Source organism: Perna viridis, chromosome 3, assembly GCF_037379345.1.
Source record: "Perna viridis isolate PV_CMFRI_1.1 ecotype Kerala chromosome 3, ASM3737934v1, whole genome shotgun sequence".
In the NCBI taxonomy this organism is placed as follows: Eukaryota; Metazoa; Mollusca; class Bivalvia; order Mytilida; family Mytilidae; genus Perna; species Perna viridis.
The window spans coordinates 46752583-46769101 of NC_142447.1; the positions used below are offsets into that span (position 1 = coordinate 46752583).

The 16519-nt window shown below is 33.8% G+C and overlaps 12 non-coding genes across 12 annotated transcripts; 6 read left to right on the forward strand and 6 right to left on the reverse strand.

Moving 5' to 3' along the window:
- Nucleotides 1-703: 703 nt before the first annotated feature.
- Trnar-ucu (transfer RNA arginine (anticodon UCU)) lies at nt 704-776 on the reverse strand. The gene has a single exon. It is a non-coding gene; the product is annotated as a tRNA-Arg (tRNA).
- Nucleotides 777-1160: 384 nt separating this feature from the next.
- Nucleotides 1161-1233, forward strand: Trnaa-agc (transfer RNA alanine (anticodon AGC)). The gene has a single exon. It is a non-coding gene; the product is annotated as a tRNA-Ala (tRNA).
- A 5095-nt stretch (nt 1234-6328) lies between these two features.
- Nucleotides 6329-6401, forward strand: Trnaa-agc (transfer RNA alanine (anticodon AGC)). The gene has a single exon. It is a non-coding gene; the product is annotated as a tRNA-Ala (tRNA).
- Nucleotides 6402-12816: 6415 nt separating this feature from the next.
- Trnar-ucu (transfer RNA arginine (anticodon UCU)) lies at nt 12817-12889 on the reverse strand. The gene has a single exon. It is a non-coding gene; the product is annotated as a tRNA-Arg (tRNA).
- Nucleotides 12890-13273: 384 nt separating this feature from the next.
- On the forward strand, nt 13274-13346 carry Trnaa-agc (transfer RNA alanine (anticodon AGC)). The gene has a single exon. It is a non-coding gene; the product is annotated as a tRNA-Ala (tRNA).
- A 376-nt stretch (nt 13347-13722) lies between these two features.
- On the reverse strand, nt 13723-13795 carry Trnar-ucu (transfer RNA arginine (anticodon UCU)). The gene has a single exon. It is a non-coding gene; the product is annotated as a tRNA-Arg (tRNA).
- A 384-nt stretch (nt 13796-14179) lies between these two features.
- Nucleotides 14180-14252, forward strand: Trnaa-agc (transfer RNA alanine (anticodon AGC)). The gene has a single exon. It is a non-coding gene; the product is annotated as a tRNA-Ala (tRNA).
- A 376-nt stretch (nt 14253-14628) lies between these two features.
- Trnar-ucu (transfer RNA arginine (anticodon UCU)) lies at nt 14629-14701 on the reverse strand. Its single transcript has one exon. It is a non-coding gene; the product is annotated as a tRNA-Arg (tRNA).
- A 384-nt stretch (nt 14702-15085) lies between these two features.
- On the forward strand, nt 15086-15158 carry Trnaa-agc (transfer RNA alanine (anticodon AGC)). Its single transcript has one exon. It is a non-coding gene; the product is annotated as a tRNA-Ala (tRNA).
- A 376-nt stretch (nt 15159-15534) lies between these two features.
- On the reverse strand, nt 15535-15607 carry Trnar-ucu (transfer RNA arginine (anticodon UCU)). The gene has a single exon. It is a non-coding gene; the product is annotated as a tRNA-Arg (tRNA).
- Nucleotides 15608-15991: 384 nt separating this feature from the next.
- Nucleotides 15992-16064, forward strand: Trnaa-agc (transfer RNA alanine (anticodon AGC)). Its single transcript has one exon. It is a non-coding gene; the product is annotated as a tRNA-Ala (tRNA).
- A 376-nt stretch (nt 16065-16440) lies between these two features.
- On the reverse strand, nt 16441-16513 carry Trnar-ucu (transfer RNA arginine (anticodon UCU)). The gene has a single exon. It is a non-coding gene; the product is annotated as a tRNA-Arg (tRNA).
- Nucleotides 16514-16519: the final 6 nt, after the last annotated feature.

Sequence of the window (16519 nt, forward strand, 5' to 3'; positions counted from 1 at the left end):
AAAAATGTGCATGAATACAGTGATAGAGTACAACTGTGATATCGCTTGTGCGTACATGATTGTGAATAAAAATATATTAAATGTATGAATATAAAAATTTTGTAGGTATTGCGAAAATGGACAATTGTGGTGACTTTGTTTTCTATGCGTATGTAATTGACATATATGATATAACTAATCAATATGATAATAGTATGTCTATGAGAATTAATAACAATATCTCTTTGATTTGTAAATGTTTTTCTGTTAATAAAATTTTATCAAGATAAAAAAAAAAAAAGAGCGCTCGCTTAGCATGCGAGAGGTACCGGGATCGATACCCGGATTCTCCACAGATACCTTTGTCTTTATTTTTTTACGAAAATTGCATAGCAAAGTTTGTATGGAGACTTTAATTATCATGATCTTGTTTTTGAATGTTGTGTAGTAACTGTTATTGTGATTAAAAATAATCGCAGTTATATTGCATCACGCTACCATGTGCACACATGCTAATTCGAAATGCTTTCCTTTGGTTGTAGGAATTTTAGAAATCAAACATACATGCTAAGTTACAAAATGAATATAACACTAGTTTCAAGTGCCTTACTTTTCTGTGTGCACAGTGCTACTATCAACAACTGTGGGACAGATGTACGCCTCACTAAAAATCGTTGTACGTTACAATCATTCGGCAGGACTTAAACTCTTAAAAATAAAGTACCATCCTCGGCGGGATTCGAACCCGCGACCTCTGGATTAGAAGTCCAGCGCGCTATCCCCTGCGCTACGAGGACTTGCAATATCTATCAGCAATTTAAGTATTTATATTCCAGAGAATCAACGACACTTCAAAACAAGCTGAATTTGGCGCCTAAAAGAAAATGCAAACGGAAAAACAAAAAGAGCAGGCTAGCCTTGGTGAGAAGATTATTCTTGTTTTCTTTGTTAGATACCGGATGCTTATGTAAGATGAACTGTGCATTCCATGGTGTAGCATACCATGTGAGCTACGTTTATTGGTCAATAGTCGAAAATTCTCTGATAACACTACTTCTGAGGTTATTTTGTACGAAAAAAAAATGGGTGAAAATTACTGGTGAAAATGTTTTTAGACCATTTACCTAGATATTACTTGGTCGGAGATACATATGCCGTTTATCTAGACCCGACTATTGGACGGGGAATTAGCTCACATGGTAGAGCGCTCGCTTAGCATGCGAGAGGTACCGGGATCGATACCCGGATTCTCCACAGATACTTTTGTCTTTATTTTTTTACGAAAATTGCATAGCAAAGTTTGTATGGAGACTTTAATTATCATGATCTTGTTTTTGAATGTTGTGTAGTAACTGTTATTGTGATTAAAAATAATCGCAGTTATATTGCATCACGCTACCATGTGCACACATGCTAATTCGAAATGCTTTCCTTTGGTTGTAGGAATTTTAGAAATCAAACATACATGCTAAGTTACAAAATGAATATAACACTAGTTTCAAGTGCCTTACTTTTCTGTGTGCACAGTCGGTTTTTGGATGCATCATCTGTAGGATGTAAACATTGTGTCGTCCGAGAATTTTTCTTTGTTTGGTGAGTTCATTGCCGTATTTTTGTGTGTAAATATTTCCTGAACATTGTTAGATGATATTTGCTTTAAAGTGATAATAGTTTCCATATAAATATTCGTTTTATATCCCCTTTTCCTGCTTTTTCGTAGCAGGAAAAAGGGGGAGGAAAGGTGCGCTCGATTCTTTTCTTGAGATCCATCTAAGAACTAATGGCGAACTTTGAAAGAAGTGGACCAGAAAGGTCCAATAGAAAGTCTTTTAATGTTGAAAATGAATTTTCAAAGGAGAAAACTGTTTTAATTTCATGTGTACTTGAAGGTTCTGGGAAAGTAGAACCTGATTCAGTAATTGATGAAATTGAATTGAAATGTGGTAGAGGAAGTGTTATAGCATGTGTGCCAAAGACCGGCAGTGGATATGAAGTTGTATTTAGAGAGAGGCAGATGATGGAACCAATTCTTGGTGATTTATCAGTCAGTGGTAAAACATTTAAAGTGACTGAATTAGAATCCAGCTTCAGATATGTTTCAATACTCAACTTGAGTATGTATGTAACTGATGCTGAAATCATTGAAAGATTTTCAAAAATTGGAGTTGAAGTGGTGTCACCAATTAAAAAACATAAGATGAAGTCGAAAAACTATATTTATGATGGAACAAGAGTATTTAAGGCAAAACTTCCACCTAATATGAAATCCATCCCCTACTCGATGAAGTTCTCAGTGAATGAAAAAGAAACTGCATACTATCGTGTGATCCACAATCATCAAGTTAGAGTGTGCCATGGGTGTTTTAGCCCGGACCACATATATAAAGATTGTCCTGATTTCAAGTGTTTTGAGTGTGGCGAGCAAGGTCATATTAGTAGGAAATGCTTGAAAAATAAGTGTTCTTTCTGCTTTTACAAGAAGGAGAACTGTAAGTGTGAAACCTTGAGGAAGACAGGCGTGGGTAATTCATGTACAGAATTCCAAACTGATTCCTACTCGGGCATTTTTAAGGATCATGACATTCAACATTCAAGTGACAGAATGTTTCATACAGAAAATGATGATTCAAGTGATGTTTCTGAAGATGACGAATGGGCACAGAACACTAGAAGACGTGAAAATGTTGTCAGTAGTGTTCATTCCCGTTGTCGTGATGATGTCAGTCATGTTGACACTAATGGCGATGCTACCCATACAACTGTGGAGGCGATTGTTGAGCCGATAGCGAATGGTGATAATGGTGTTGCTAGCCATATCACAGATGATGTTCCGAATGGTGTTGCTAGCCAGTGTATTGATGAATGTGACGGTGCTAGTCACGATGGAGAGAATCATGAAGTGGATGGTGATGACGTTTCTGAGGTGTTAGATGATGTTTGTGACATGGTTCATGGTGTTGAAGATATTGTAAGTGGTGAAGATAAAGAAAAAGTAGAATCAGAAATCGATCATGACAATCTTACTAATAATGTAGATGTTAGCCATGTTAATTTGGTTGAATTTAATGATGTCTCTGGTGTATCTGAGAATAATGTTAAAGATATTGATCATATATCTAATATAGAAAATACTGTCTCCTCTCAAAATAAAATCAAAAGCCAGGGAGTAGTCAGCCATAGTACTTGTGATACTTTGGATGATTTTGAAATGGACACTCATTCATTGACAAGTGATTGTCAGTTGGCGAGTGGTGATGAGTTTACTGTTGTGGGTAAGAAAAAATCCTACTTGGGTATCAAAAGGCGAAATAAATTTCAGATTAAGCCTAATTTAAAGGCAGCTAGATTGTCAAATGTTAAAAATAAGTTAATGAAGTAACAATGGAGTGGAATGTGTCATTAGTTATGAACTTTTGTTTTGTGATGGCTACTTTTAACTTCATTAGCCTTAATTGTAATGGTTTGTGTGACAAAAATAAAAGGGATTGTATTTTTGCATTATGTATTGAAAGAAAATATGACATTGTTTGTTTACAGGAAACATTTTGGACTGATAAATTGTATGAGGATATTCAAATTGATAAAACTGTATGGGATGGTGAGATTTTTGCCAGTAATAGCATTTGTAATAGGAAAGGGGTTGCCATTCTTGTAAGTAAAAGGTTGAAAAATGTTTTTAAAGTTTGTGAGAGTGTATGTGGAAGATTAGTTCATATACAAGGTAAAATTCTTGACAAAAGTTTGGACATAATTAATTTGTATGCTCCAAATAATGTTAGTGAAAAGTGTAATTTTTTCAATGATTGTAAAAGTAAAATATATGGAGATGAATTTATTATAATAGCAGGTGATTATAATACCACTCTTTCCCCTTTAGACAAAAGTGGGAAAACTGTTTTTTATGCTGACAGATCTTTAAAATGTCTGACTGAATTGATAAATGAAAAAGGTTTATCTGATGTATGGAGAGATAGAAATGTAGGTGTTAAAATGTTTTCAAGAAAACAAGTTGTACAAAGTTTTTTAACTCAAAGTAGAATTGATTATTTTTTAGTTTCTTGTAATTTAAAACCATTTATAAAGAATGTTTTTTACAATGATACATCTTTCAGTGATCATTCTATTGTTAGTATGAAATTAGATTTTTCTGAAGTTGAAAAAGGACCTGGTGTTTGGATTTTTAACAAGTCCTTATTGAGTGATGATTTTTTTGTTGAAAAAATTAGAAATATCTTACTTGATGAAATTGGTTCAGATTTTTATTTTTCACATCCATTAATTTGGTGGGATAATTTGAAATATAAAATCAAGAAAACAAGTCAACTCTATGGTAAAGAAAAACAGAGAGAGTTATATAGAGATTATTATAGAATACAGAATAAGTTACAAGAATTGTCAATAAAGGCTGCTTGTGGTAATGATATAGATCATGTCAAATATTTAGAGTTGAAAGAGGAACTTGAAGGTTTAGAAAAACATAGATGTAATGGTGCTGTTATAAGATCCAAATGTCAATATTCATTAGAAAGTGATAAAAATACAACCTATTTTTTGAATTTAGAGAAACATAGACAGAATAGAAATATGATAAATGGTTTAAAAAATTGTGATGGTAATGTTGTCAGTGAAACTGCTGAAATTTTAGATGTTATTTATAGTTTTTATAAAAGGCTATTTTCTTGTGTACAAACTGATTATGAAGCAATTGATAAAATGTTAGATTGTATTAATGTCAATGTTGACGTTTGTGATGTTGAAAAATGTGATGAGGAAATTAACATTGAAGAAATAAAAACCTCTATAAAAGGTATGAAACAAGGAAAAACACCTGGTCCTGATGGACTCACGGTGGAGTTTTATTTATATTTTTTTAATGAGTTGAAAGATGTTTTGAAATATATTTATGATACAGTTGAAGAGAATAAAGTTTTATCTAGGTCTATGAGGTATGGAATGATTAACCTAATTTATAAAAATAGAGGTGACAAAACTGACTTGAAAAATTTTAGACCTATCAGTTTATTGAATGTAGATTATAAAATATTAGCAAGAGTCATGGCAAATAGGTTTAAATTTGTACTTCCAAAGATTATTTCACCAACTCAGAGTTGTTGTATAATAGGTAAAGACATCTCTGATACTACTGTTACTGTAAGAGACATAATTGACTTGGTTGAAATGGATAATCTAGAATGTTATTTGTTAAAGTTAGATCAGGAAAAGGCTTTCGACAGGGTTGGGCATGAATATCTTTTTTCGGTTTTACAAAAATTTGGTTTTGGGGAGAGATTTATATCTTGGATAAAAATTTTTTATACAGATATTTTTAGTACTGTCAAGTGCAATGGTTTCCTATCCAAATATTTTCCATTGGCAAACTCTGTTAAACAAGGTTGCCCAATATCTGCTTTATTGTATGTTTTAGTTGCTGAACCTTTAAGTATAATGATCAAAAGGAATGATAGGATTCAAGGTATTAACATTCCTGTTGTGAATATTGAAGAAAAAATATTTTCACATGCTGATGACAATACATTGATATTGTCTGACAAAAATTCAGTAACTGAATCATTTAATGTTTTACAGTTGTATGAACAAGCATCTGGGGCAAAATTAAATAAAGATAAATCTGAAATTTTGGCATTGGGTACTGGAAAAATATCAAAAAATGATTTAGATGCTTGGAAAATTAAAGAGTGTGATGGGGTTTTACAGCTTTTAGGCATATGGATTGGCAAGGATAAAAAGTTATGTGATAGTCTGAATTGGGAATGCAAAGTGCAGTCTATTTCAAAAATACTGAATCTTTGGAAAATGAGACAATTGTCAATACATGGTAGAGTAACTGTGATAAATACTCTTTTAATGAGCAAACTTTGGTATACTCTGATGGTAGTTAATATACCAGAAAAATACTATTTAGATATAAAGAAATTGTGCATCGGGTTTTTGTGGAATGATAAACCATGGTGTAGCATACCATGTGAGCTACGTTTATCGGTCAATAGTCAACGACACTTCAAAACAAGCTGAATTTGGCGCCTAAAAGAAAATGCAAACGGAAAAACAAAAAGAGCAGGCTAGCCTTGGTGAGAAGATTATTCTTGTTTTCTTTGTTAGATACCGGATGCTTATGTAAGATGAACTGTGCATTCCATGGTGTAGCATACCATGTGAGCTACGTTTATTGGTCAATAGTCGAAAATTCTCTGATAACACTACTTCTGAGGTTATTTTGTACGCAAAAAAAATGGGTGAAAATTACTGGTGAAAATGGTTTTAGACCATTTACCTAGATATTACTTGGTCGGAGATACATATGCCGTTTATCTAGACCCGACTATTGGACGGGGAATTAGCTCACATGGTAGAGCGCTCGCTTAGCATGCGAGAGGTACCGGGATCGATACCCGGATTCTCCACAGATACTTTTGTCTTTATTTTTTTACGAAAATTGCATAGCAAAGTGTGTATGGAGACTTTAATTATCATGATCTTGTTTTTGAATGTTGTGTAGTAACTGTTATTGTGATTAAAAATAATCGCAGTTATATTGTTGGCGGTGGGTTTTTGGATGTACCATGTTTAACATGTAAACAAAGTGTTGTCCGGAAATTATTCTGATTTTGGTGAGTTCTTCGCCATATTTGTAACTGTAAACATTTCCTGAAGTTTAATGTGTATTATTTGATTGAATGTGACATATATTATCGCATAATATTTGTTGAATAGCCCCTTTTCCTGTGTTTTCGTTACAGGGAAAAGGGGGAGGGAAGGTGTGTTCGATTTGTATTCAGTGGTTTGACTAAAGACTGATGGCAAACTTTAATAATAGTGGGGGAGAAAGTTCCCGAAAAAACATGAATTTTTCAAATGAACAGTTCTCAAAGGAGAAAACCGTTTTAGTTGGGTGCCCCGTAGATGGTTTTGGTGCCGTGGAGGCTGAAATGATTATTGATGAAATTGAGACGAAATGTGGTGTTGGAAGTGTCGTTGCATGCGTACCGAAAAATGGAGTTGGTTATGAGGTGGTACTAAGAGAGAGAAAAATGATGGAATCCGTTATTGGTGAACTATCTTTAAATGGTAAAAAGTGCGCTGTTAATGAATTAGAGGCAAGTTTTAAGTACGTTTCAATTCTAAATTTAAGTATGTATGTCTCAGATCGAGAAATTATTGATAGATTTTCCAAGATTGGAGTGGAGATTGTTTCTCCGATAAAGAAGCATAGGATGAAGTCAAAGAATAATGTCTTTGACGGAACTCGTATTTTCAAAGTTAAACTTCCGCCGAACATGGCTTCAATACCGTATTCAATGAAGTTTTCAGTTAATGAAAAGGAGACGGCTTACTACCGGGTTATTCATAACCAACAAGTCAAGGTGTGCTCTGGGTGCTTTAGCTCAGAACATATATACAAAGACTGTCCAGAATTTAAATGTTTTGAATGTGGTCAGCAGGGGCACATTAGTAGAAAATGTTTAAAAAACAAGTGTGCGTTTTGTTTTCGAAAGAAAGACTATTGTAATTGCAAAGCCAGAGAAGAATTGCAAATTGTGAATCATTTTCCACAATTTTCTTCTGAGAATTTGCAGGAAATGTCATGTCGGGAGTTGATAAAAGAAGCAGATGAGGAGGCTATGAAAACCACAGATGTGAAAGTTGGATATATGGATAAAAATTGTAAGGAGAAGGAGGTTTGTACAAGTGTGCAGGAGAATGTTGATTCTCGTGAAGGTACAGATGTAGGAGATAGTATGGAAGATGGAATCGTGAGTGTAAATGGCGATGCTAGTCATTACACTGAGGATGTAGATGAAGTGGGTTTTGGTGAAAGTGCTAAAGGTGGTGCTAGCCTTTGCACTGATGATGAGGGTGACGGTGATTGGAATGGAGATGGTATTTACATTGATGAGGAGGAGTGTTTTGAGATGGATGATGGTGTTGGTGATGACAGTGCGGAATGTGTCAGAGATGATAAAGTCAAGAAAGGTACAGATAAAGAATTAAACAATATTTGTTTGAATAATTGTAATATTGATCCAGTTTTGCTTACTAAATCAAATGTTGAATTGTCTGGTGAAAATAGAATTGATAAAATGTCTGATGGTTTTAGTGTTGAAAGTGCTGTCTCCCCCCTTGAACAAAATGACAGTAGCCAGGGGGAAGTCAGAAGTTCATGTGATTCTCTGGATGAGATTACTATGGACACTTTTCCCGTGGTCAGTGAAGACCAAGAGGAAAGTGGAGATACTTTCACTGTTGTAGGGAAGAAGAGAAATTACTTGGGTATTAAAAGGAGAAGTATGCTTAATATCAAGCCTAATATTAAAGCAGCAAGGTTGTCAAATTTACAAAAACATTTGAATAGTTAATAATGGAGTGTTTAATGTTGTATATTATTAGAATTATTTTTGTGATGGCTACTTATAACTTCATAAGTTTTAATTGTAATGGTCTATGTAACCAAAGTAAAAAGGATTGTATTTTTTCATTATGTAATGAAAGAAAGTATGATATTGTATGCTTACAGGAAACATTTTGGAATAATATTATTTTTGAAGATATAAAGAATGATAAGACATTATGGAATGGTGATATTTTTGCAAGTAATAGTAACTGTAATAGACAGGGTGTTGCAATTCTTGTCAGTAAAAACCTTAAAAATGTATTTAAAGTTTGTGAATGTGTACCTGGTAGATTTATTCATATTCAAGGTAAAATCAATGATAAAATTGTAGATATTTTTAATTTGTATGTTCCTAATAGTGTAAGTGAAACATGTGAATTTTTTGAAGATTGTAAAAGTAAAATTAAAGGAGACGGATATGTTATAGTAGCAGGCGATTTTAATACTGCACTGTCTCCTTTAGATAAAAGTGGGAAAACTGCTTTTTATGCAGATAGGTCTGTGAAATATCTTAATACTATGATGCACGATAATTGTTTGTTTGATGTCTGGAGAGACAGAAATGCAGGTGTCAAAATGTTTTCACGAAAACAAGTTGTACAAGGTTTTTTGACACAAAGTAGAATTGACTATTTTTTAGTTTCTAGTAATGTTAAGCCCTGTATTAAAAATATTTTTTATAGAGATACTTGTTTTAGTGATCACTGTATTGTTAGCATGAAATTAGATTTTACAGAGGTTGAAAGAGGACCAGGTATCTGGATTTTTAACTATTCCTTATTAGATAATGAAGAATATGTAACAAGAATCAGAAAGTTATTAGAAGATGAAATATGTTCAGATTTTTATTATTCAAACCCTCTCATTTGGTGGGATAATTTGAAATTTAGTATTAAGAGAATAAGTCAAATCTATGGCAAAGAAAATCAGAAAGAGAGAAGCAAAGAATATTTTAAATTGCAAAATAAGTTACAAGAATTGTCAGTGAAGTCTGCATGTGGTATAGAAATTGATTATGTAAAATATTTAGAATTAAAAGATGAACTTGAAGCTATAGAAAAACATAGATGTAATGGTGCTATATTAAGGTCTAAATGTCAACATGCCTTAGAAAGTGACAAGAATACTGCTTATTTCTTAAGTCTGGAAAAATATAAACAAAATAAGAATTTGATAAGTACTTTGAGAAATTGTGATGGTAATGCTGTTAGTAGTACTGTGGAATTATTAGATGTTGTGCATAATTTTTATAAAAAATTGTTTTCATGTGTAAATACTGACAATGATGCAATCAATGACATGTTAGATTGTGTTGATGTTAAAGTTGATGATATTGATATTACTAAATGTGATGATGATATATGTATTGATGAGATTGAACAATCATTGAAAGGAATGAAAAAAGGCAAAACGCCTGGCTCTGATGGATTGACTGTTGAATTCTATCTTTATTTTTTAAATGAATTGAAACCTGTATTGAAATATATTTATGATAGTATTGAAGAAAATAAAGTTTTATCTAGGTCTATGAGATATGGCATGATTAATTTGATATATAAGAATAGAGGTGACAAATCTGAACTTAAAAATTTCAGACCTATAACTTTATTAAATGTGGATTATAAAATACTAGCAAGAGTAATGGCTAACAGGTTTAAGTTTGTATTACCAAAAATTATATCACCTACTCAAAGTTGCTGTATTATAGGTAAAGACATTTCTGACACTACTGCAAGTGTTAGAGATATTATTGATTTGGTTGAAATGGATGATTTAGAATGTTACTTGTTGAAACTTGATCAGGAAAAAGCATTTGACAGGGTTGGACATGAATATTTATTTTCTGTCTTGCAGAAATTTGGATTTGGGGAGAAATTTATTTCTTGGATAAAAATATTTTATACTGACATTTTCAGCACTGTCAAGTGTAATGGGTTCCTGTCCAAATACTTTCAATTAAAGAACTCTGTAAAGCAAGGTTGTCCTATATCAGCTTTATTATATGTATTAGTAGCTGAACCATTGAGTACAATGATTAAAAAGAATAGTAGTATTAGAGGTTTGAATATTCCTAATACAAACGTTGAAGAAAAGATTTTTTCACATGCTGATGACACTACTTTAATTTTGTCTGACAAAAATTCAGTAGATGAAGCCTTTAGAGTTTTACATTTGTATGAACAAGCATCTGGGGCAAAATTAAATAAGGATAAATCGGAAATTTTGGCATTGGGAACTGGAACTATTTCAAAACATGAATTAGATGCTTGGAGTATTAGAGAGTGTGATGGGGTTTTACAGCTTTTAGGCATATGGATTGGTAAGGATAAATCTCTTTGTGATAGTTTGAATTGGGATTGCAAAGTACAATCTATTTTGAAGCTATTGAATTTTTGGAAAATGAGACACTTATCAATACATGGTAGAGTAACTGTAATAAATACTTTATTGATGAGTAAACTTTGGTATACTCTTATGGTTGTTAATATACCAGAAAAACATTATTTAGAAATTAAGAAGATATGTATTGATTTTTTGTGGAATGATAAACCATCTCTAGTTGCATATGATGTAATAACTAATAAGGTGTTAGATGGTGGTTTAAATTTTCCTGACATTTTTCATAAAATGTATGCATTTAGGCTAAAGTTTTTAAGTAGGCTATTAGATATGGATTATAATGCTGTTTGGAAAGTTACATGTCTTTATTTCTTTTCTAAAGTACAAGGAATGAATCTTGGTGTTGAAATATTGCATTGCGATTTTACTCATAGACAATTAGGATGTTTGCCTGATTTTTATAAATGTATGTTGTATGCATGGGGGAAGATACGTCATTGTATGGAAATAGAAATTAATGTGACTAACGTTTTTGATATTCCCCTCTTCTGTAATCCAATGATTGTGAATGGTGATAGTATGTTATATATGAGAACATTTATAGAAGCAGGTATTGTCAAGATTAAGGACTTAGCTTATGAATGCAAGAAAGGTTTTATGAAGGACACTTATATTCAAGATATTGTATCTCAAAAGTTCCCTGATGTTTCCGTTGATAAAATTATTAAAGTAGTGAAATGTATTAAGCAATGTATTCCACAAGATTATGTAGTTTTAGTTGAAGAAAATGCAAACACTTGTAAAGCAACTATTTTAAATATAATTTACAGCGTTAATGGTAGAAAGTATGCTTTACCTAATACAACAAGATCATTTTATGATATACTGTTAAAGACATTAACAAGAGAACCTAATTCTATAAAATACTGGTGTGAAATATTCCAGATTTTGATGTTCAAAAAGTACAAAAAGTTTTGAACTTTTCATTTTTACAAAGTGATTGGATTGAGTCATCATTCAAAATTTTCCATAGAGTTTTCTTCACTAAGGAGAGACTGATGAAATGCCAAATTACTGTTGATTCTATTTGTCCAGTTTGCAAAGATGTGCATGGAGACTTGGAGCACTTGATCATTGTGTGTAGATGTTTGACTCAGTTCAATGACTTTTTTAAAGATTTCCTACATAACATTATGTGTAATAGTTCTACTAGCTTTGTCAATACTCTAGATTTCAATTATATATGTTACTTTGGTCTAGTCAAGAAGGATAAAAATATAAACTTATACTTTGTAAATACAGTTTTATGTGCTAGAAGATTCTGTGTAGTAAAGAGGAGAAATATCTCTATGAAGGATGATCATTTGATAGACATAGTGCCATATTTTAAAAATGTTCTGCAAAAACATGTGAGTTAGGCATACTTGTATTATAAACAGAAGAAGTGCATGTATTTATTTGAAAAGTATTATTTAAACAAAAATCCTGTATTAAGGATAAGTAATGATGAAGTACATATTGAGTTTTAATTGAGATCTGTTGTTAATAATTGTTACAATTCTAACCAACACTGTGATAATATGAATTAATGGGAGACTAGCCCAATAATTCTTTTATGAATGTATTTATTTGAATAAAATTTTATCAAAATAAAAAAAAGAGCGCTCGCTTAGCATGCGAGAGGTACCGGGATCGATACCCGGATTCTCCACAGATACTTTTGTCTTTATTTTTTTACGAAAATTGCATAGCAAAGTTTGTATGGAGACTTTAATTATCATGATCTTGTTTTTGAATGTTGTGTAGTAACTGTTATTGTGATTAAAAATAATCGCAGTTATATTATATTGCATCACGCTACCATGTGCACACATGCTAATTCGAAATGCTTTCCTTTGGTTGTAGGAATTTTAGAAATCAAACATACATGCTAAGTTACAAAATGAATATAACACTAGTTTCAAGTGCCTTACTTTTCTGTGTGCACAGTGATACTATCAACAACTGTGGGACAGATGTACGCCTCACTAAAAATCGTTGTACGTTACAATCATTCGGCAGGACTTAAACTCTTAAAAATAAAGTACCATCCTCGGCGGGATTCGAACCCGCGACCTCTGGATTAGAAGTCCAGCGCGCTATCCCCTGCGCTACGAGGACTTGCAATATCAATCAGCAATTTAAGTATTTATATTCCAGAGAATCAACGACACTTCAAAACAAGCTGAATTTGGCGCCTAAAAGAAAATGCAAACGGAAAAACAAAAAGAGCAGGCTAGCCTTGGTGAGAAGATTATTCTTGTTTTCTTTGTTAGATACCGGATGCTTATGTAAGATGAACTGTGCATTCCATGGTGTAGCATACCATGTGAGCTACGTTTATTGGTCAATAGTCGGAAATTCTCTGATAACACTACTTCTGAGGTTATTTTGTACGCAAAAAAAATGGGTGAAAATTACTGGTGAAAATGTTTTTAGACCATTTACCTAGATATTACTTGGTCGGAGATACATATGCCGTTTATCTAGACCCGACTATTGGACGGGGAATTAGCTCACATGGTAGAGCGCTCGCTTAGCATGCGAGAGGTACCGGGATCGATACCCGGATTCTCCACAGATACTTTTGTCTTTATTTTTTTACGAAAATTGCATAGCAAAGTTTGTATGGAGACTTTAATTATCATGATCTTGTTTTTGAATGTTGTGTAGTAACTGTTATTGTGATTAAAAATAATCGCAGTTATATTATATTGCATCACGCTACCATGTGCACACATGCTAATTCGAAATGCTTTCCTTTGGTTGTAGGAATTTTAGAAATCAAACATACATGCTAAGTTACAAAATGAATATAACACTAGTTTCAAGTGCCTTACTTTTCTGTGTGCACAGTGCTACTATCAACAACTGTGGGACAGATGTACGCCTCACTAAAAATCGTTGTACGTTACAATCATTCGGCAGGACTTAAACTCTTAAAAATAAAGTACCATCCTCGGCGGGATTCGAACCCGCGACCTCTGGATTAGAAGTCCAGCGCGCTATCCCCTGCGCTACGAGGACTTGCAATATCTATCAGCAATTTAAGTATTTATATTCCAGAGAATCAACGACACTTCAAAACAAGCTGAATTTGGCGCCTAAAAGAAAATGCAAACGGAAAAACAAAAAGAGCAGGCTAGCCTTGGTGAGAAGATTATTCTTGTTTTCTTTGTTAGATACCGGATGCTTATGTAAGATGAACTGTGCATTCCATGGTGTAGCATACCATGTGAGCTACGTTTATTGGTCAATAGTCGGAAATTCTCTGATAACACTACTTCTGAGGTTATTTTGTACGCAAAAAAAATGGGTGAAAATTACTGGTGAAAATGTTTTTAGACCATTTACCTAGATATTACTTGGTCGGAGATACATATGCCGTTTATCTAGACCCGACTATTGGACGGGGAATTAGCTCACATGGTAGAGCGCTCGCTTAGCATGCGAGAGGTACCGGGATCGATACCCGGATTCTCCACAGATACTTTTGTCTTTATTTTTTTACGAAAATTGCATAGCAAAGTTTGTATGGAGACTTTAATTATCATGATCTTGTTTTTGAATGTTGTGTAGTAACTGTTATTGTGATTAAAAATAATCGCAGTTATATTATATTGCATCACGCTACCATGTGCACACATGCTAATTCGAAATGCTTTCCTTTGGTTGTAGGAATTTTAGAAATCAAACATACATGCTAAGTTACAAAATGAATATAACACTAGTTTCAAGTGCCTTACTTTTCTGTGTGCACAGTGCTACTATCAACAACTGTGGGACAGATGTACGCCTCACTAAAAATCGTTGTACGTTACAATCATTCGGCAGGACTTAAACTCTTAAAAATAAAGTACCATCCTCGGCGGGATTCGAACCCGCGACCTCTGGATTAGAAGTCCAGCGCGCTATCCCCTGCGCTACGAGGACTTGCAATATCTATCAGCAATTTAAGTATTTATATTCCAGAGAATCAACGACACTTCAAAACAAGCTGAATTTGGCGCCTAAAAGAAAATGCAAACGGAAAAACAAAAAGAGCAGGCTAGCCTTGGTGAGAAGATTATTCTTGTTTTCTTTGTTAGATACCGGATGCTTATGTAAGATGAACTGTGCATTCCATGGTGTAGCATACCATGTGAGCTACGTTTATTGGTCAATAGTCGAAAATTCTCTGATAACACTACTTCTGAGGTCATTTTGTACGCAAAAAAAATGGGTGAAAATTACTGGTGAAAATGTTTTTAGACCATTTACCTAGATATTACTTGGTCGGAGATACATATGCCGTTTATCTAGACCCGACTATTGGACGGGGAATTAGCTCACATGGTAGAGCGCTCGCTTAGCATGCGAGAGGTACCGGGATCGATACCCGGATTCTCCACAGATACTTTTGTCTTTATTTTTTTACGAAAATTGCATAGCAAAGTTTGTATGGAGACTTTAATTATCATGATCTTGTTTTTGAATGTTGTGTAGTAACTGTTATTGTGATTAAAAATAATCGCAGTTATATTATATTGCATCACGCTACCATGTGCACACATGCTAATTCGAAATGCTTTCCTTTGGTTGTAGGAATTTTAGAAATCAAACATACATGCTAAGTTACAAAATGAATATAACACTAGTTTCAAGTGCCTTACTTTTCTGTGTGCACAGTGCTACTATCAACAACTGTGGGACAGATGTACGCCTCACTAAAAATCGTTGTACGTTACAATCATTCGGCAGGACTTAAACTCTTAAAAATAAAGTACCATCCTCGGCGGGATTCGAACCCGCGACCTCTGGATTAGAAGTCCAGCGCGCTATCCCCTGCGCTACGAGGACTTGCAATATCTATCAGCAATTTAAGTATTTATATTCCAGAGAATCAACGACACTTCAAAACAAGCTGAATTTGGCGCCTAAAAGAAAATGCAAACGGAAAAACAAAAAGAGCAGGCTAGCCTTGGTGAGAAGATTATTCTTGTTTTCTTTGTTAGATACCGGATGCTTATGTAAGATGAACTGTGCATTCCATGGTGTAGCATACCATGTGAGCTACGTTTATTGGTCAATAGTCGAAAATTCTCTGATAACACTACTTCTGAGGTCATTTTGTACGCAAAAAAAATGGGTGAAAATTACTGGTGAAAATGTTTTTAGACCATTTACCTAGATATTACTTGGTCGGAGATACATATGCCGTTTATCTAGACCCGACTATTGGACGGGGAATTAGCTCACATGGTAGAGCGCTCGCTTAGCATGCGAGAGGTACCGGGATCGATACCCGGATTCTCCACAGATACTTTTGTCTTTATTTTTTTACGAAAATTGCATAGCAAAGTTTGTATGGAGACTTTAATTATCATGATCTTGTTTTTGAATGTTGTGTAGTAACTGTTATTGTGATTAAAAATAATCGCAGTTATATTATATTGCATCACGCTACCATGTGCACACATGCTAATTCGAAATGCTTTCCTTTGGTTGTAGGAATTTTAGAAATCAAACATACATGCTAAGTTACAAAATGAATATAACACTAGTTTCAAGTGCCTTACTTTTCTGTGTGCACAGTGCTACTATCAACAACTGTGGGACAGATGTACGCCTCACTAAAAATCGTTGTACGTTACAATCATTCGGCAGGACTTAAACTCTTAAAAATAAAGTACCATCCTCGGCGGGATTCGAACCCGCGACCTCTGGATTAGAAGTCCAGCGCGCTATCCCCTGCGCTACGAGGACTTGCAA